The following is a 21,285-nucleotide window of genomic DNA, read 5'->3' on the forward strand; positions in this document are numbered from 1 at the left end:
AGGGAAAGGAAAAACCCAATTGAAGCAGAAAAGGCATTTTACGAGACCCATGAGAGTTATGGTCATGGCCGATGGGGTTTACTACCAGGGCAGATGGCCCCTCTCTGGAAATGGTGTTTATGTGTGATGAATCTGGACTCAGATGGGATCTCCCTTCATAAGACTTTCATACTAATCTGCTGGAGGTGCAGTTAACGTTGGGGTTTAAGATATAGTTAGGGGATTTGAATCTCTGGACTGATAATGTGATAGCCAGGTCCTGAGCCTCAACAGACTCCAGCACCTACAATCTGATTTATTGGACTTACCACACTCAGCTAAGATGGAGTTGAAGAAGGACAATCACCACACCATGGAGCCTAGAGTGATTACAACTGAAAATGGGAGGATGGCAGCCAGCATCCATGTGGAATCTGAGCCTCCTCTTGACATAGAGGTGCAATGGACACAACCAATCCAATGTCCACATAGAAGAGGTGGCATTGGATTGGGAAAAGTGGACATGGTGGACGATGGGTATGGGGAAGGGCAGGAAGAGATGAGAGGTGGGGGCGTATTTGGGACGTGGAGCTGCCCTGGATGGCGCCTCGGGGGTGATCACCGGACATCGTGGATCCTCACAGGGCCCACTGGATGGAATGGAGGAGAGTATGGGCCATGATGTGGACCATTGTCTATGAGATGTAGAGGTGCCCAAAGATGTACTTACCAAATCCAATGGATGTGTCATGATGATGGGAACGAGTGTTGTTGGGGGGGGAAAGGGGGGGTGGGGGGGTGGGGTTGAATGGGACCTCACATATATATTTTTAATGTAATATTATTACAAAGTCAATAAAAAAAAAAAAAAAGAAAAGGCATTTTACAAAATATAGCACCCTTTCTTGGTAAAAATACTCAAAAAATTAGGAATAGACAGGGACTTCCTCAAAATGATAAAGGACATATGAAAAATCCACAGCTAATATCACACCCAATGTTGAAACTTTGAAAGCTTTCCCTGTAAAATCAGGAAAAAGACAAAGATGCTTGCTTTCACCACTGCTATTTGACAATGTACTAGAATTTCTAGCTAGAGCAATTAGTCAAGAAAAAGAAACAAAAGACATCCAAATTGGAAAAGAAGAAATAAAAATTTCCATATTCATAGCTGACATGATCCTATATAGAGAAAATCCCAAAGAATCGACATGATAAGAGATAATAAATTCAGCAAAGTTGTAGGATATGAGATCAAAACAGAAAAATCAATTGAGTTTCTATATAACAGCAAGGAACATTCCAAAAAGGAAATGAATAAAACAATTCCATTTACAATACCTCTAAAAGAATAAATTTTCCAGGAATAAATCAAACCAATAATGTAAAAGAGTTGTACATAGAAAGCTACAAGCCATTGCTGAAAGAAATTAAAGATGAAATAAACGGAAAAACATCACGTGTGCATGGATTGGAAGACTTCATACTGCTAAGATGTTAATACTACCCAAATCAATTTGCATAATCAATTACAAAACCCATTAAAGAAGGCACATTAGCTCAGTGGAATACAAAACCCATTAAAATTCCAGCAACATTTTTGCAGAAATGGAAAAACCAATCATCAAATTCATATGGAATGGCAAGGGACCCTAAATAGTCAAAAGCATGTTGAAAAAGATAATGTTAGAGGACTCACATTTCCTGATTTCAAAACTTACTGCAAAGCTAATCAAAACAGCCATGAACACATTTCAATGGCCAGGATGGTGGGATAGGGGAATAGCATAGTAGTGGCATAAGGACAGACCTATAGAAAAATGGGATAGAATTGAAAATTCAGAAATAAACTCACACATCTATAATCAATTGATTGTCTACAAGGAAGCCATGCCATGACCACTCAATAGGGAAAAAAACAGTCTCTTCAACAGATTGTGCTGGGAAAACTGATATCCACAAGAAAAAGGATGAAATTGGACTCCTATCCTCAATACCATATCCAAAAATTAACTCAAAATGGATCAATGACCTAAATATAACAGCAAAAACTATAAAACTCTTAGAAGAATATATAGGGGAAAATCTTCATGACCTTGTAATAGGCAATGGATTCATAGATATAATATCAAAACCTGATAAACAAAAGAAAAAAATAAATGGGATCTCATCAAAATTAAAAACTTTTCTGCATCAATGGGACATTATCAAGAAAGTGAAAAACAGCCTACAGAGTGGGAGAAAATATTTGAAAACCATTTGCTTGATAAGGGTTTAATATCCAGAATATATAAAGAAATCCTGCAACTCAACAACAAAGAGACAACTCAACTTAAAAATGGGCCAAGGACTTGAATAGACATTTCTCCAAAGAAGATATACAAATGGCCAAAAAGAACATAAAAAGATGCTTAACACTTTCATGCTAATGTGCTGGAGGTGCAGTTAATGTTGGGGTTTAAGATATATTTAGGGGATTTGAATCTCTGGACTGACAATGTGATAGCCAGATCCTGAGCCTCAACAGACTCCAGCACCTACAATCTGATTTATTGGACTTACCACACTCAGCTAAGATGGAGGTGAAGAAGGACAACCACCACACCATGGAGCCTAGAGTGATTACAACTGAAAATGGGAGGATTGCATCCAGCATCCAGGTGGAATCTGAGCCTCCTCTTGACATAAAGGTGCAATGGACACAACCAATCCAGTGTCCACATAGAAGAGGTGGCATTGGATTGGGAAAAGTGGACATAATGGACAAAGGGTATGGGGAAAGGCAGGAAGAGATGAGAGGTGGAGGCGTCTTCGGGACATGGAGCTGCCCTGGATGGTGCTTCAGAGGTAATTGCCGGACATTGTAAATCCTCACAGGGCCTACATGATGGAATAGAGGAGAGTATGGGCCATGATGTGAACCAATGTATATGAGGTGCAGAGGTGCCCAAAGATGTACTTACCAAATCCAATGGATGTGTCATGATGATGGGAACGAGTGTTGTTGGGGGGGGGGGGAGAGGGGGGGTGGGGGGGTGGGGTTGAATGGGACCTCACATATATATTTTTAATGTAATATTATTACAAAGTCAATAAAAAATTAAAAAATTAAAAAAAAAAAAAAAAAAAAGATGCTTAACATCATTAACCACTAGGGAAATGCAAATCAAAGCCACAGTGAGATACCACTTCATACCCACCAGAATGCCTATTTAAAATGGAAATTAAAAAGTGTTGGTGAGGATGTAAAAAATAGGAAAACTCAAACACTGTTAGTGGGAATGTAAAATGATGCAACCACTGTGGAAAACTGTTTGGAGGTTCCTTGGAAAGTTAATCATAAAATTACTCTATGATCCTGCAGTTCCACTTGTTGATATATACTAAAAAAATGTTAAACAGGGACTCAAACAGATATATGTACATCAACGCTCATGGCAGGATTATTAATAATGTCAAAGGGTGAAAGCAACTCACGTGTCTATCAACAGATGAATAGGGAAACAAAATGTGATCCTGTTGGGGAAAACATGTTCTTAATATTAATCCATTCTTGTGAGTATGAACCCATCCATTGTACAGAGGATCTTTTGAAGATATTATTTTTAGTTAAGGTGTGGCCAACTGAATCAGTTTAGGCTTTCATCTGCATTACTGACTTCTTTTATAAGTAGAAAGAAATTCAGACATAGAAAAGGAAGCCATGCAGAGCAGCCAGAAGCTGGAATACAATGGGACCCAGAAGAGAAAAGAGAAGATGCCACAAGTGCATTGACATGTGACGGAATAGCCAAATAACCTCAAAGATTGCCAGCAAGCCAGAAGTTACCAATTCTGGAAGGAAACAAGCCTTCTAGCCTCTGAAACCATGAGCCAATAAATTTCTGTTGTTAAGCCAACCCATTGCATGGTATCTGTTTTAGCAGCTGGGAAACAAACGAAGGCACATTCACATAATGGAATATTATTCAGCCTAAAAAGGAATGAACTTCTAATGCATGCTACAGCATGGCTAAACCTTGAAGACATCATGTAGAGTGAAATGAATCAGACTCAAAAGGACAAATGTTGTATGATTTGACTTAGATGAAATACCTAGAATAAGCAAATATATAGAGATAGAGAATGGAACACAGGTTACCAGGAGCTGGGGCTGGTGTTGGGGTGGGGAAGAGAGGTTGGGTGGAAATGGGAAGCTACTGCTTGATAGGTACAGAATTTCAGTTTGGGATGATGAAAAGTTTTGGTAATGTATGATGCTGTTGGTAGTACAGTATTGTGAATGTAACTAATATCATCAAATTGTACACATGAAAGTGGTTAAAAATAGGACATTTTATGTTGTGGCTTGTTACTACATAAAATTTGAAAAAAATACCCTGCCTGGCACTAATAAGCACCATATAAATATTTGTTGTTAATTGTTATTGTTTCAAAGTTAGATGCACTTCATCAAAATTTCTGCATGAAGTGTAGCACTTAGGAAATGAAAACATATTTAATGTCATGGAATGGTAGCCTTTTAGAGCTGGAATAGATTTTAAAAATCATTCTACATTTTCTTCTAGGAGTTTTATGGTTTTTCCTTTTATATTTAGGTCCTTGATCCATTTGGGGTTAATTTTTGTATAAGGTGTGAGATAGGGGTCCTGTTTCTTTCTTTTAGATATGGTTATCCAGTTCTCCCTGCACCATTTGTTGAATAGACTGTTCTGGCCAAGAAGGGAGGGCTTGTCAGCTGACAGGGAAGTGAGGATGGACAACCATCACACCAAGGAACTGAGAGAGTCTACAGCTGTGGGCACAAGAGACCTATCCACCAGCCATGTGGGATCGAAGCCCCCTCTCAATTGAGAGGTGGAATGGGCATCACTATCTGAAGGTTCTCAGGATGGAGGAATAAAGTATAGATTAGAGTGGACTTACTGGTATTCTACTATAGAATTATTGTGACTCTAGCAATGGAAGAAATTATATCATTGATGTGGAGACAGTGGCCATGGGAGTTGCTGAAGGTAGGGAGAGGGAAAAGGACATATGATATGGGGGCATTTTCGGGACTTGGAGTTGTCCTGAATGATACAGCAGGGACAGATGCAGGACACTATATATCCTGCCATAACCCACTGAATGGACTAGGAGAGTGTAAACTATAATCCACGCTGTGCAGCAATGCTCTAAAATGTATTCACTAAAGGCAATGCATGTGTCACACTAATGAAAGAGGTTCTTGATGTGGGAATAGTGGGGGATGTGGAGAGTGGGGCATATGGGAACTTCCTATATTTTTTAATGTAACATTTTGTGTGATCTATGTATCTTTTAAAAATAAATTAAAAATATATTTTTAAAAATCACTTGAATGTCGATGTGAGGGTCTATTTTTGAGTTCTTGATTAGGTTCCATTGATAGAATCATGTTGTCATTTTTTGTTTTGTTTTGTTTTGTTTTTTACCACCATAGCTAAGTAATATGCTTTAAAGTCAGGAAGTGAGAATCCTCCAACTTTGTTCTTTTTTTTTTTTCTTTAAGACATTTTTGGCTATTCAGGGCCCCTTACCCTTCCAATAAATTTGATTATTGGCTTTCAATTTATACTGTTGAAATTTTTATTGGGAATGCATTGAAACTGTAAATCAGTTTGGGTAGGATTGACATCTTAACGATATTTAGTATTCCAATCCATGGACACAGAATGTCGTTTCATTTATTTAAATCTTCTTTGGTTTCTTTTAGCAATGACATACAGGTCATTTATGTCCTTGGTTAAGTTTATTCCTAAATATTTGATTGCTTTAGTTGCTATTATAAATGGAATTTTTTTCTGATTTTCTCCTCAGATTACGCATCAGTAGTCTAAAGAAATGAAATTGATTTTTGCATATTAATATTGTATCCCACCACTTTGCTGAACTCATCTATTAATTCTAATAGTTTTTTTGTGAATTTTTCAGGATTTTCTAGATATAGGCTCATATCATCAGTGAATAGTGAACATTTTACTTTTTCCTTTCTTATTTATGTGCCTTTTATTTCTTTATCTAGTCTAATTGCTTTAGCTAAAACTTCCAGCACAATACTGAATAGTAATGGTGACAGTGGGCATCCTTGTCTTGTTCCTGATCTCAGCGGGAAAGCTTTCAGTCTTTTACCATTGAGTACAATGCTAGCTTGGATCTTGTGGCAGGTGGTAGTTTCTTAAACTTTACACCCAAAGCATGAGCAACAACAAGAACAAAAATAGATGAATGGGACCTCCTCAAAATTAAACACTTTTATATCCTAAAGGACTTTTCAAAAGGATGAAAAAGCAGCCAACTCAAAGGGAGAAAGTATTAGGCAATCACATATCTGATGAGGATTTAATATACATGACTTATAAAGAAATCATGTAACTCAACAATAAAAAGACAAACTACCCCATTAAAAAAATGGACAAACAACAATTGCCCAAATATACAAATCAAAACTACAATGAGATATCATTTCACACCTATTATACTAGCCACTATTAAAAAGTCAGAAAACTGTCAATGTTGGAGAAGATGTGGAGAGATAGAAACACTTATTCACTATTGGTAGAAATGTAGAATGGTACATCCACTGTGGAGGGCTGTTTGGCTGTTCCTAAGGAAGTCGTATATAGCCTTGCCAGGGGACCCAGTAATGCCATTGCTAGGTATATATCCAGAACAACTAAGAGCAGCGGCACAAATAGACATCTGCACACTGATGTTCACAGCAACATTATTCATGATTGCTAAAATTTGGAAACAACCCAGGTGTCCATCAACTGAGGAATGGTTAAACAAATTGGGGTGTATACAAACGATGGAATATTATACAGTGATGAGAAGAAATGAAGTCGTGAAGCAAATGACAATATAGATGAACCTAGAGGACATTAGGTTGAGTGCAGCAAGTCAGATATGAAAGAACAAACACTGTATGATTGCACTATTATGAACTAAATAAACTCATGGAATCAATAATTAGAATATAGGTCACCAGAAAGTAGAATGAGTAAGAGAATGGAAAGATGATGGCTAATCTGTGCAGAATTGGTTTAAAAAGGTTGTTTGTAAATCAATGGAAATGGTGAGAGCATATTATGGTATTTGTGATTAGAAGAGTTATTATATAGGTATGACAGTGGTTGAAAAGAAAGCCTAAGGACACTCATATTACCAGAAGGAAAACTAAAAGATGTAACATGGGACTGTATAACATAATGATACCTCATGTAAAACATGAATATGGGTGATATTGCATATATAAGACTGTTTTTACAAAATATAGAGAGATTGAGAGGTGATGAGTTTTGTTTGTTTTGTTGGTTTTTGTTTTTTAGTATTATTTTTATTATTACTGGAATAATGAAAATACTCTGGGAATGATTGTGTTGTTCACAATCATAGAATAAACAATTACGTGATTATATTGAATGCCATGGATTATATACTTTGGATGGATTTATGCTTTAATAATATGTATCAATAAAATTGACTTGTTAAAAAAAGAGAGGAGAAATAAATTCATTCTCAGATAAACAAACAAACAAAAAATCATTCTAGTTCAACCCTTTTATGTTCCAAATAGGAAAACCAGGCTCAGAGCGCCATGCTGAAGGTCAGCTAGCCCATTAATGGCAGGGCTGGGACTAGAATCCAGTCCAAAGCTCTTTCCAAAACACCACATGGGGGATCATGCTTGTCAAACAAAGCACTATGTGCCAATGGCTCTGACCAAGCCAGTAGACTTCACTGTACCAATTAAGCTTGGGTACAGAACACTACACAGAATGTGGACATCGTCTCCTCTTCCCCCTACCCCACCACTACCCCCCACTGTCCTTGGCTTTAGAACACATTTAGAAACCAAATTCTTTAATCCCACAGTCTCAGAAGATGTTACATAGGCCTCCTCTGTGCTATGCCCCCACACACATTTAAATGGAATTCTGGGAATTAAACATGAAAGATCTTCCAGTTCTTTCCAAATGATCCCTATTTGTACAACCTCTTAATTCTCCCTGAGATGTCTCTTGCCCAGGGAGAGTTTATAATTTCCTGCTAAGGTCAAAGCACAGTTCCTTTTTGGCAGCCAGTTATTAATTGGTCATTGATCTTTGAACTCTGCTTTTCAAACTGCTAGGCTGAGAAAAATGAAAAACATTTTTCTTTGAGTGATTCCTGCAAAAAACTCTCTCATCCATCCTTTCCTCTCCTTTGGCACTGTCACCTCTCGAAGTGGTGATTTAACAGCATGCTGGATGATTTAACAACAGAGGGACTATAGTGCATTGGGTTGAGGGGATGGTTTTAGGGGCGAGAGATGAGTTTGAGACCGGGCTCTGCCATTTATATGCTTTGTGCTCCTGGACACGCTGCTCAACCCCTGTAAGTAGTGATGTGCTCAACTGGCTCGAACCAGCACACATGAGCTGAGTTTGTGCATCTCTTCCTAGCTCTGTGTTCAGGGACATCATATCGGTAGCCTGAAATTGGCCATGGTGACATTTTACATCATGGAAATTGGCAAACACTATATAGATCGGCACCCTCCAAGCTGGTTGTTTAACACTTACCTGCACACCACTGCCTCTAAGCTTTAGTTTCTTTATCTGTGTTACCCCATAGGATTGTCGTGAGTGTTAAAGGAGATAACAGATGTAAAATATGCAGGACAGTATCAGCACAGAAGCTTTTAGTGCTGTTTTAGTTTGCTAAAGGCTGACAAAGCAATATACCAGAAATAGGTTAGCTTTTACAATGGGGTTTATTAACGTGTAAGCTTACAGTTCCAAGGCTGAGAAAAATGCCCAAATCAAGGCATCAGGCAAAGCTCTCTCCCTGCAGACTGGCTGGCTGTGAACCTGGATTCCTGCCACATGGCAGGGCACAATGGTGGCATCCGCCGGTCTCTGCCTTCTCCTCCGGGCTTCACTGCTTTCAGCTTCTGGCTTCCTCCAGCTTTCTCTCTGCTCCTCTGGCTTCTTCTCTGTTCCTGTGGCTTTCTCTCTCCTGGGTTCCATTGATTTCAGCTTCTCATGGTTTTTCTCTCCGTCTCTGCAGCCTCTTTTTTCTATATAGTCATCGCATTTATAAAAGAGTACAGTATTAGGATTAAGACCCATGCTGGGCTATGCCTTACTGAAGTAACCAATCAAAGGATTACACCTATAATAGGTTCACACCCACAGGAGCGGATTAATTAAGAATGTAATTTTCTGGGATCCACAAAAGACTCAAATTACCACATGCTGTACTATCATTATGCATTTCCTAACTAATCTACTTGCCTCCAGGATGTTTCCACTCTACCCATCACTCATTCACTCAACAAACATTATATCTGTCCCTACAAGCTCCAGATAATTTCCCTACATTAGATTTCTTAACTTCCCTACTATCTCTAAACATTTTCCCCCATAAAACTTCCAAATTCTGGACCATAGAGTCTGTGAATGAGGGAAGAGGAGGTGAAAGGATGTAAGGAAGGAAGGGAAGTACAGAGTAAATGTACCAGAAAAGACCTGCTTCCCTGCTGGGCCGCTGGGGACTGGCTTTTATTCCTGGTGCCCCACCAATTCTTTGTTGTTCTGGGAATGCAAAGTTCTCTATATGCTTCTGTTTACCCATCAGCAACACATGAGCACCCACACCTGTGTGTGCAGAAGCACAGGTGCGCACACCCCACGCCCCCATTGTACAGAGGGTTCTAAGGTTTAAAGGGTAATGTTCAGAGATTTTCAGATGGAAGGTGCTGTTCCTGGCCCCTCAGCTCTTCGTGGATGCTCTCCAGGTCCTTTGCTGACTTTTCTACTCCCTGCTTAGTCTTTAGCTTTCCTTGTCTGTCAGTGTCATCATCTGAGGCTTTGTGCATGAGATGCAAAAAAGTATTGAGCCTGTAGAAAAAATATTGAGCATGTATAAAACCAACTTTTTCCCTAAATTAACCAGCTATTTATTGGCTACTAACTTCAGGTTATCTACTTTGTGATTTGGTATAAGTCCCAAAAGAGAGGTGGGAGGAAGATAAAACTATGAGCTGGCATACTTTCAGAGATGGCAACCTTAATTATTTATGCCAAATTGGACACACTGCCTTGCAAAGAGGAAGGAGAAAAGTGTTTTTCTACTTCCTCTTTCCAACTTTTTCCAGCTGCCCACATCCCTACCACAGACTGAGGAGCAGCGCCAAACTGTCATAAAGTCTTACCAGCCTGCCAAACAAAGCCACCTGGCCCTTCCTCCATTCTCCAGCGGGGCCAGCTGCTGGGCCATTCCTCCTCCCCCACTTGCCCCAACCCCCCATCAACCTGATCTAGGCCACGCTGCTTGCCCTAGCTAACTTGGTCCAGGTACAGACTAATCTCTTCCCACCTCGGCTCAGTGCCGCAGGATTTGGAATGTTTTAGAAACAGCTTTTGTAGGAACCTAAAGGTCAGGCGGGTATTTGCCAGTAAGGTCCTGCTGATTGTAAAAATACTGAAATAGTCCTGTAGCAGTTAGTAATTAGCAGCCTCCCCAAGCCCCCTGAAGGCCTCCCACCAAAGCTTAGCACCTGGTACAGGGTGTGTGGGGGGGGCAACCTTCAGGCCCTGCCCGAGCACTCAGTCAACATTAGTCCCACTGGTTAGTGCTGTGTCTTTAAAATATTGGAATATCACCCCATGCTAAAGGGAGAAAAATGAAATGGAGCAAATTACAGAAGAAATGAGAAACAGATGTGTTCCAGAGCGCAGATTCCTCATAGGAAGTTAAGGGTGGACAAAGACCGATGGTGCTGTCACTCTGCACCGGACGTCCCCTGTCTCCGGCAAACGTCCCTGCTGGGCGAGGCCGGGGACATGGCACTTCTGTTTCTAGCCTAGGGCCTGGGCTCTCTCCCAGCAGCATGAAGTTGCCTGGTTCAATGGTTCCAAACAGTGATGAAGGACACCAGTGCCAATCTGTGATGAAGGTTTTACCAGCCTATTGAGATGTGAGTGAGGTGAGAACACACTCCTGTAGGGAATTTTAGTAAAGGTAAATATATTCCTCTGTCCTTTATTATGAGAGTGTTCTTACTTTTTCTTTTAAAGTTACAACCTCATTTCTTTCATCAAATGATGGGATTTATAAGTGGTATTTTGAAAAACACAACACCTTACGTGGAAAAACTTAAGACGTTGAAATTGTTAACTCCAGTCCCCACAATACAAAGCAAGAATTTGTCATGCTATCCAAGTCTAGAAACTATTGGGCAGAAAAGGGCAGAAAATGCAGTAGCCAGCTTGGCATGAGCAGAGAATGTATTTTAAAAACAAAAACTGAGAGGACGATTTGAATTCATAAATGCAACGGAGACAGAATAACAGATTGCCCGGTTCAAATCAATTTCACCCAGTCTAATCTAGGATGGGCACCAGTGGCTGTGCAGCACCTTCCTGCCTCACCCACTCACTCTAAGAAGGGCGCGAGTTGAGATAAAAGATGCAATAGACAGAATGATCCATTCCAACTGGCCATATTTCAGAGTCTTTAGATTTATCCCAAGTTAAATGACTTACAGAAAATAATGTTCTTTATGTGACTAATAACTATACTGGAATTTGCTTCAAAGCACAGGAGCTAAGGAAAACTGCAGATAACAAGTACATTTGGAGACGCCATGCTACCCCAAGTCACCACACACAGAGCAAAAAGTCTAGGCAAAAACAAACCAAGGGATACTGTTCAACTTTCCAAGATTTCAGATGGTATTTCAATGTTATCCTATTGTAGACCTAAAATCATTTGCATTTCTGAACCTTATTCAAAATTCTTATCACCAAAAAGCATATTTACTTATTTATTTGTTTGTTTATTTATTTCATATGGCCAGAATTCACAAGGGGTAATATCACAGCATCCCTCAGAGTAGCCCAGCCCCGGTGAAATAAATGAGATGAAACCTTTTTTCAGTGACTAATTTTTAAACCAATAAGAATTTGAAGCTATAAATTGGTATATCCTTTTAAATGTTGCCGTCTTGAAGGCAATAATTTATTTTAATGATTTTTTGAACATGTTCTTTTGAATTATTTCTGGGCAGTAAATAGCCATGTTTCCAAAATGGATGTGGTTTCTGGAAATAACTGAAAGTGATTCAGAGCCACATGTGGTAAAAATTATTAGAATCACACAGGGAAATGCTAGTTTCATTTAAAAAATCAGATATAACTTCAAAAATAATATAGCTGATTTGTAAACCTTTCTGAAGGCATTCTGAAAGAGAAATTCTGAAATATTTTGAGCAATGGAAGCATTATCTGAAAATGTGTGTAGATCCCAACTTGACTACTCTGAAGGACAATTTACATGTATGAACTCTGGTATGATTATTTGAGAATAATAATGAAAACACTACTTTCCAAGGATAGCTTATAACTCATTTTCTTGGAATGCCAGGCACATGCTGGCAGCCCGCAAGCCATATCTGGCCCACACACTGGGTTTCTTTGGCTTCACAGTATTTTTTTAAATTTTGAATTTTTAAATTGGGAAATTTTAATGAAAAAAAACCTCTCAATTTCTGAATAATTGTGAAAAATCAGCATACCATGTTGTGATTACTGGGCAGGCCCTGGAGCCAGACTCCTTGAGTTTGAATCCCAGCTCTGCCACTTTTCACTTGTTTGACTTTCATCAAGTTGTTTAACTCCTCTGTGCCTCAGTACCCAACAAAACTCAAGCTATTTTCCTCATCTGAAAATATAATCTGTGAGATAATCTACATGCCTAGCACGTGAGCATATAATAAGTAATAACGCAACCCAATAAATAGCACGATAATAAAAAAACCCAAGTAACTCAATAAATGTAAGCTATTGTTTGGGAAACCTGCACCCTCTTTACTGGAGAAGCCAAATAGTGTAGGATTGGTTTTTAGGGGGACATGCACTCCAGTTTGCCACCATCCTCATCTGATCCCCTTTGTCTATTTACATTACCTGCTGGTCCCTGGAAGCATTGGAGTTTGCAATCCCTACCTTAGAATCATGGAGATCTTGTCAAACAGCCACGTTTAAAGAATTAACTCCAAATCACAAAGTTAGTTAATAGCATTGCTCATGATGGCTGTCTCCCTTTCCAATGCAGCTTATACCTAGAATCTTGGCCCAAGCAAAGGGTCTTGTTTTTTTATGCCAGTGAATTATAGCAGAGTCACAAAATTATTCGCATGGCATTTGGACGTGAAGAGTATAACTGATATTCCTCGTGGGTCCCCACCATCCTGGATAACAAGAACAACTTAGCGTGCCAATGAATAATATTTCTCTCTCTCCTAATCTAAACTGTCTTCTTTCCACATAACATTTTAGTCCACTCAAAATTTGGCACTCTGTCAGAATAGGTTTAAGCAGTCTCATGTGAATGACTTCATCTCTCTGATTTTGTCTCCTCCCCATTCTGTTCTTCAGGTTGGTGTTTTGGTGTATGGGGCCACACTCTGAGTCTTTGGGGAACAGGGGGTCCTCAAACTTGCTCTGCAGGTGGCCTTGGAATGCTTAGTAGCTTTCATCTCACTGTCACTCTCTGGTCTGAAATTGGCTGTCACTTGTGGTCTGGTAATCTGCCCTGACTGACCTGCCCCTACCCAGGCTGTCAGAAGCACTGCGACCCCTGAGGTGCAACTCCATCACCCATTCACTCCCATCCCTAAAGTTTTGGTATGGTCCTCTTTGACAGGATCCCCAAGTAAATCTGTAACTAATCGCCATACGTGTTGCCTGAGCCTGAAGTCTCTAGAAAAAGAAACTGAATTAAGACTTTAAAACCAGTGTTTTACTGGGCGGGGAAGGGGGGCAGGGAGAAAAAGCAAGAGGAAAAGGGAACTGAGGTAGAGGACAAAGAAATATAAATTCAAGGTGGTGCATAAGACAGCACAGCCGGTTGCTCACTCAAGAAGCCTTTGAGGCAGTAGACTTGGCCCAGTGGTTAGGGAGTCCATCTACCACATGGGAGGTCCCCGGTTCAAACCTTGGGCCTCCTTGACCCATGTGGAGCCAGCCCATGTGCAGTGCTGATGTGCACAAGGAGTGCTGTGCCACACAGGGGTGTCCCCCGTGTAGGGGAGCCCCACGCGCAAGGAGTGCGCCCATAAGGAGAGCCGCCCAGCGCAAAAGAAAGTGCAGCCTGCCCAGGAATGGCGCCGCACACACGGAGAGCTGACACAAGATGATGCAACCAAAAGAAACACAGATTCCCATGCCACTGACAACACCAGAAATGGACAAAGAAGACGCAGCAAATAGACACAGAGAACAGACAACCGGGGGTGGGGGGAGGAGAGAGAAAGAAAGAAATCTTTTAAAAAAAAAAAGCCTCTGAAGAGGTTGTGTGGAGTCACTGAGCTTTGAAATGCTCAGAGGGGACAAGAGGAAAGGCAAGGAATTCAGTGCTGGCTCCTTCTCACTTCCTGTCTCTTACTGTTCAAACTTAACCCCACTAATCAAAAATCTGCTGTTCTGGGTTGTTATCTGTTCTTCCACACAGTACTAAGGAAAGCCAAATCCCAGTCATATTTCACTTCAGCTGAACTTTGAAAATGGTAGGACTCTTGCCTCGGTTGCAAGGGCTCCCAAAGGGCCCCAGAACAGGCAGTGGGAGGTGAGGTCCACAGCACAAGACACACCACTGCAGGAGAGATGCCCAGTAAGTGACTGCAGCCCCCAGTCCAAGCTGCCTACAGTGAGAAAAGAGTGGCAGAGGTGGGAACAGGTCCAGCATGTCTAGCAGCTGCTCTATGAGTGGGCCCAGAAGCACATGGCCAAAGGAATCTGGAGGTCACATAAATTGGGTTTTGTACACCCCCCTTCAGGGATACTATGGGACTTTCTGGGTCTGAGCCCCACCACAATGGTACAAAGAGCAGGTCTGGAAGCTAAATTCCAGCTCTCCATCTCCTGAACCATGCTCCGCCACTGAGTTCACTTCACTGTGGCTCCAACCTGGTATTAGGGGGACCTCTGAGTCAAGGGCCCTCCAAGAGTCCTAAATGGTGACTTCAGCATCGTCCTGTCTCATCTAACACAGATCCATACAGAGGAAGCACTTCTCACTCCTCCTCCTGCTTCCTCTCTCTTCGTTTCCCACATTCTTTCAAGACCAGAAGGGGCAGGTGTCCAAGCTTATGTTATTTCCTATTCTCCTTTCCTCACCTGCAAACCTGTGGCCTGGGCATTGTAGTAGAAAAGGGATCTTCACTATATGATGGAACAAACTCTTTGGGCAAGTCCTCCAGGAGGGTTTCTTGATGCTGTTGGGAGAGGCAACCAGCCATGAGTTGTGTGTCCCTGCACATTCCTACTGGGTAACCAAGAATGCAAGGCTCTCGCCCCCTTTACGTGGGCCACTTCTCAGGGTTGCATTTACGAGTAGCCTGAGGGATGAGGTGACATCTTCCTTTGGACAAGGAGCTGGCCTGGTATAAAAGAGGTAGGCTCCTGAAGCTCAGTGTTTACTGGTCGTGACACAAACCACTGTCACCTGCCCCTAGTCTTCCTTGGGAGCATCTGAGTCTGCAAATGAGTCTAATTCCCAGGGGCTCTATAATCTTATGCTAACTCCCACTCAGCCTTTAACAATTCATGAAAAAATTTTAGTAGAATTCTTCTGACCAGTTTGTATGGCATCTAGTCACGTCTGTCCTGGGCAAGCAGGTTCTCAGGGCCCATTTGTCTTTGGATGTGCCTGCCTTTCTCTATATTTCAAGTTAGTCAGTTGCCCTGCAACCTTACCTTGCTGATGGGTTAAAGAAAAGGTGTGATTTTGCAGATTATCTAGCAGATCACTACTCATTTGGATAAGGGCTAAAATATTAAAGACAACCATGATAAACCAATGGAATAAAATGATTAAGGAGTCAGCAGAGATAAATTGGAAAACAGACTATCAAATGGTAGCAGACATCTCTTAGATGTTTAAAATATGATAAAGAGGGAGCTGGTCTGGGGACAACTGGGGCAGATGGGTGTTGGTTTTCATTAGAAATTTGCCTTTCTCTATCATATGACTTATAACTATTTTTTATATTACTTTGATAAAAATATTTTATAGTTGTGGAAGAAACATAATATCTTGTTTATCACAAAGTCTTGAGCAATAAGCAAAGCATGCCAGTCATATATTGTTGGTTGCTGCTACAGTAGGGGGACACAGCATAAAAATAACAGAGCCCAAATCAGACCCATTGAGATCACTTGAATCAGCTCCTCTCCGAGAACCCGAAATTATAAGTCAGGGGAGGACTGGCTCATTGTAAACTGGCACTTCTAAGCCTCATCATGACCTACCTGGTGACTAAAATATTGAGTTGCTTGCAGCACCAAGGTACAGGTCTAAGAGTACCCTTAAAAGTAATGTTCATATAATTAACTTGCACGAGATGAGCCATGAGTAGCAGGTCTCACGTGGTCCAATCACTGCTGGGACAAGCAGAAACACTGCAATGGTTAGAAAAATTTGCATTGGCTTTATCATCTGCTGACACCCAGTAGTTTCCCAGGTTGGAATCACAGAGTTTCCAGACAGCCAGGCACCCCTAAACAGTCTAAGTCTATTTAGGGTTCTATTTGATATCTCTTAAAGCATTTTTTAAAAAATCAGCATTTCCAGAAACACATTCACAGAAAGAAATGAGTCATAATGATGTGAAATGTTAATATTTTAGCTGTTAGTCAATTCCTCAGATACCTGCCATTTAGTTGCTCAGAACATAATTTGAAGAAATAACTAGCTTTCACTTACTATAAGATGAATTAGGATCAGGCAGAAATTTGAAACTTTGGAAACACCAAATGTTCTTAATGCCTTAAAGAAGAAAAATAAAGTGTCAAAATCTGGATTGCTGAGTCCCATATTGACCCAGTGACTCATCAGAGACACCAAAGCTTGCAGTTGCTAAAGTCCATGTAAATTAAAATAAACTGGTAACCAGAAGCTCTGACAAAAACAAACAAACAAACAAACTGAATGAGCTGCCACTGAGAAAAGTCTGATGTTACAAAGTGATCTGCAGTCTATACTCTCACTCCTTCCCAGGAAATTAGTGTTTGAAACTCGACAGGGTGTTGAGCAAAATAGGGTTTTGAAAAGAGAGAGCTCCTATTGCTTCTGTAAATGGATGGAGTTACTGTCACAGCCAAATTCCCCTGGGATCAGAAGCTTCTACTTTGTCAGCAGACTCCCCTAAATTCCTGACAGAACCAGCCCTTGAGTAGGCAGGAGGAAGGGCTTTCTATTGCAAAGCTGCCAATGCAAAGGCTTTCCACATAGATGAGCTTCTGAGCACGGCCAGTACACAGCAGCTCAGCAGATGGGACAAAATATTTTTTTTGGGTAAAAAAAATATTCTTCCAGTGCATTAAAAAGAAAAAAAAAAAGTATTCCGTGTTGTTACCAAGTATGCATGCAAGAGCAATTTGTAAAACTGCTAATTAGCCTAAAAGAGCTGTGTGGCTAGGAATTAAGAGCATATGCTCTGTAGCCAGCTTGTCTGGATTCACATATTGGCTCTTCACTTATTATCTATGACCTCGGGGAAATTGCTTACCCAGTCTATGCCTCTGAATTTTTTCAGCTGTGTAAGGAGAATAATACTATGCTAATATCCACCTCTCAGCATTGTTGTGAGGACTAAATAAACTCATTCCTGCAAGGAGCTTAGCCGAGGGCCTGGCTCACAGTAAGCACGCAGCAGATGTTACCGGTGATCATTTCTGTGTCAAACTTTTCATACCCCAATTGCTTGTGCTCTCACGAGGCGCGCCCTACCACTCAGCGGAAGAGGAACATCTGAGAGTTTCCGCAGGGTAACTGAACGCTCCAAAGTTCAGGGTGTTTGTTAACTGAGGCTTCATCGCAGCTCCTGCCCCATGAAGGACCTTCCTCGATCATCCTTCTCGGCTCTCCACTCCACGCTCGGGTCTTTCAGGCCCCTGGAAGCTCTGGTGGCACGGTGACAGTCCAGGGATCTATCTGGATGCTTCACACACCACATCCTGCCCATTGGCCTGATTCTTGGGAGACGTTAGGGCTTATAGGCACAGGATGACTGCTGCTGCAGTACAGAACAAGAAACCTGGACATCCTCTGTACGGCAGTTCAAAGATCTTAGAGCTTCAGGAAAATGGACAATGTCATGTGCTTTCATTTTAGAATAAATTTTTGGAAGTAAAAACACAATGAAATAAAGGGGAGCAAATATTAAGGGGCAAGTCAGTGAGTTATCACAAAGTCAAAAAACACGTATATGCGTCACCCTAAGACAAGCAATAATACCCTATCAGAAGCTAGAAGACCCCTCCCCACCCATGTTCTTTCCCAATAATGACTCCCTCCCTTCTCAGAGGTAACCGCTGTCCTGACTTCCAACACCATAAATTAGTTTTCCTGTTCCTGAACCTTATATAAATGGAATCCTACAGAATGAATTGTATTTATATTGTCCGGTTTCTTTCGCTTGATATTACAATCGGGAGTATCACCTACGCCATTGCATGTAGGGGTGGTTTGCTCTGCACTTTCTTTTCAGTGTGATCTGGTGCACTCATGTAAGTGTTTCTAATGAATGTATACCTAGGGGGCAAGTGAAGGGTCACAGGGAACGTGTGTGTATGTCCAACATTGGTAGATAATGCCAGACAATTTTCCATAGTATTTGTACAATGTACACTCATGCTATTCATGTTTAAGAGTTCCAGTTGCTCTATATTCTCACCAAAACTGGGCATTGTCAGTCCTTTTTTTATATCTATATATCAGTCAGCCATGTTCAGAACAAATGTTCAGTTAGCTAGCCTATATTTGCTGTAACTCCCTTAATATTTCTTTAAATACAATAGAGTTTAATTATTGTGCCCAATAATTATGAGCTGCTGGTAATTTTCTAATATAAATTAGGGAATATAGTGCTCATAATAATGTTTTTAAACCTGTCAATAATCATCTAAGCAAGTTTAATTCAACTAGTTTTTATTTTAAAAATGTATTTATTTATACATACTCCATATCTACCAGACATACCTCCTCCATCCCCTTTCCTTCATCTCCTGGTAACCTCTAATCTACTTTCTGTCTCCGTGGATTTACTATTTCTAGACATTTCTTATAAGTGACATCATACAATATTTGTCATTACATGTCTTGCTTGTTTCACTACGCAGAGTGTTTTCAAAGTTCTTCCATGTTGCTCCATGTCTCAGAACTTCATCTTTCTTAGGTTCATCTTTCTTATGGCCAAATAATATTCCATTGTGTGTGTGTACCATATTTTGTTTATCCATTGATTAGTTGATGGATGCTATGTTATTTTCACCTTTTGGCTATTGTGAATAATGCTTCCATAAATACTGGGTACAACTGTTTGAAACCCTGTTTTCATTTTCTTTGGGTATATATACTTAAGGGTGGAATGACTGGATCATATGGTAATTCTATATTTAACTTTATGAGGTACTGTCATATTACTTTCCACAGCAGACACATGATTTTATATTCCCACAATATACTAGAGTTCCAATTTCTCCACATCCTTTCCAATACTTGTTAATTTCTGTTTTGTGGGTATGTGTATGTGTGTGTGTGAAGCGTTATCTCATTTTTGTTTCGATTTGCATTTCCCTCATAACTGATAATGTTGAGCATTTTTTCATGTTTATTGGCTATTTGTAAATCTTTTCAAGTCTTTTGCCCATTTTTAAATTGGGTTGTGTGTCTGTTGTTGCAATGTAAAAATTTCATATATATTCTGTGTTTTAAGACCTTATCCAGTAAATGCTTTGCAACTTTTTTATCCCATTCTGTAAGTTTTCTTTTCACTTTCTTCATAATGTTCTTTGATGTACATGTGTTTTTTTTTTTGATAAAGTCAGATTTAACTATTTCTATGACTGACTGTGTTTTCGTGTCATATCTAAGAAGCTAGTGCTGAATCCCAGGCCATGAACATTTGCCTCTATGTTATCTTCCAAGAGTTTTATAGTTTTAGCTCTTATACTTAGGTCCTTGATACATTTTGAGTTAGTTTTTTTATGTGTTGTGAGGTAGGGGCTTAACTTCATTCTTATATGTGTGAATATCCAGTTTTTCCAGCACCATTTGTCAAAGAGATATTCCATTGCATATACCCAGTATGCATTGTCATTCATTCTATTTTTAATCTTGGCCATTCTAGGGGTAGAGTGTGGTTATAATTTGCATTTTCAGATGATTTCATGCTTAATTTTATAAAATCTTTTAAATGTATCTGTTGAGCTCATTATATGTGTTTTTTTCCCCTTTATTTGCAAATATGTGAAGTCATTGATTGATTTTCAAAAGTTATACCAACTTTTTTCATTCCTGGAATAAACCCAGTTTGCTGATCTTTATATTTTTGCTTGATTCAATCTGCTAATATTTTGTTTAGGATTTGTATATCTATGTCCACAAAACATATTGGTGTACAATATTCTTTATTGTAAAGTTTTTAGGTTATGCTCACATTATAAAACAAGTTGTGAAATGTTATTATTATCTCTTCCTTAAACATTTGAAAGAATTCATTAGTAAGGACATCTGGGCTTTAAGTTTTATTTTGTTTTGTGGAAAGTCTTTGTTGTTATTATTAACTTCTTATTGAAGTATAACATACAGGAAAGTATACATACTGCAAGCATACAGTGCAAGAAATTCTCACAAACTGAATTCTACCATGGGGACAGTACCCAGATGGAGAAACAGAAAATTATCATCATCCCAGATACCTATCTCTTGTCCTTTACCATCCACTAACCCTCCTCTACAAGTGAAATCACTATTATGACTTCAAACACCATGAACTAGTTTTGCTGTTTTGGTACTTTACAAACATGGAATAACACAGCACATATTCTTCTGTGTGTGGTTTATTTTGCTCAATTTTATCTTTGTGAGATTTATCCACGTGGTTGTATATCATTGTGGATCATATATCAATTGTATCCCACTGTTTAAATTTATTTTTCCACAGTTTATTGTTTCTACTGTTTATGGTCTATTTGAGTTACTAGGAATAGGGAAGCTCTAAACATTCTTGGGCATGTCTTCTGGTGAACAAAGGTTAGCAGTTCTGTTGATATATTCTTAGGAGTAAAATTGCTAGATCACAGGTTATACATGTGGTCAGCTTCAAAAGATATTGCCCCCACAGTTTTCCAACCTGTTTGTACCAATTTATACTTGCACTAGTACTTGTAAGAATTCAACTTGTTCTACACCCTTGACAACACTTGGTATTGAGATGAAATTTCACATGAA

This window comes from Dasypus novemcinctus, chromosome 1, assembly GCF_030445035.2.
Source record: "Dasypus novemcinctus isolate mDasNov1 chromosome 1, mDasNov1.1.hap2, whole genome shotgun sequence".
In the NCBI taxonomy this organism is placed as follows: domain Eukaryota; kingdom Metazoa; phylum Chordata; class Mammalia; order Cingulata; family Dasypodidae; genus Dasypus; species Dasypus novemcinctus.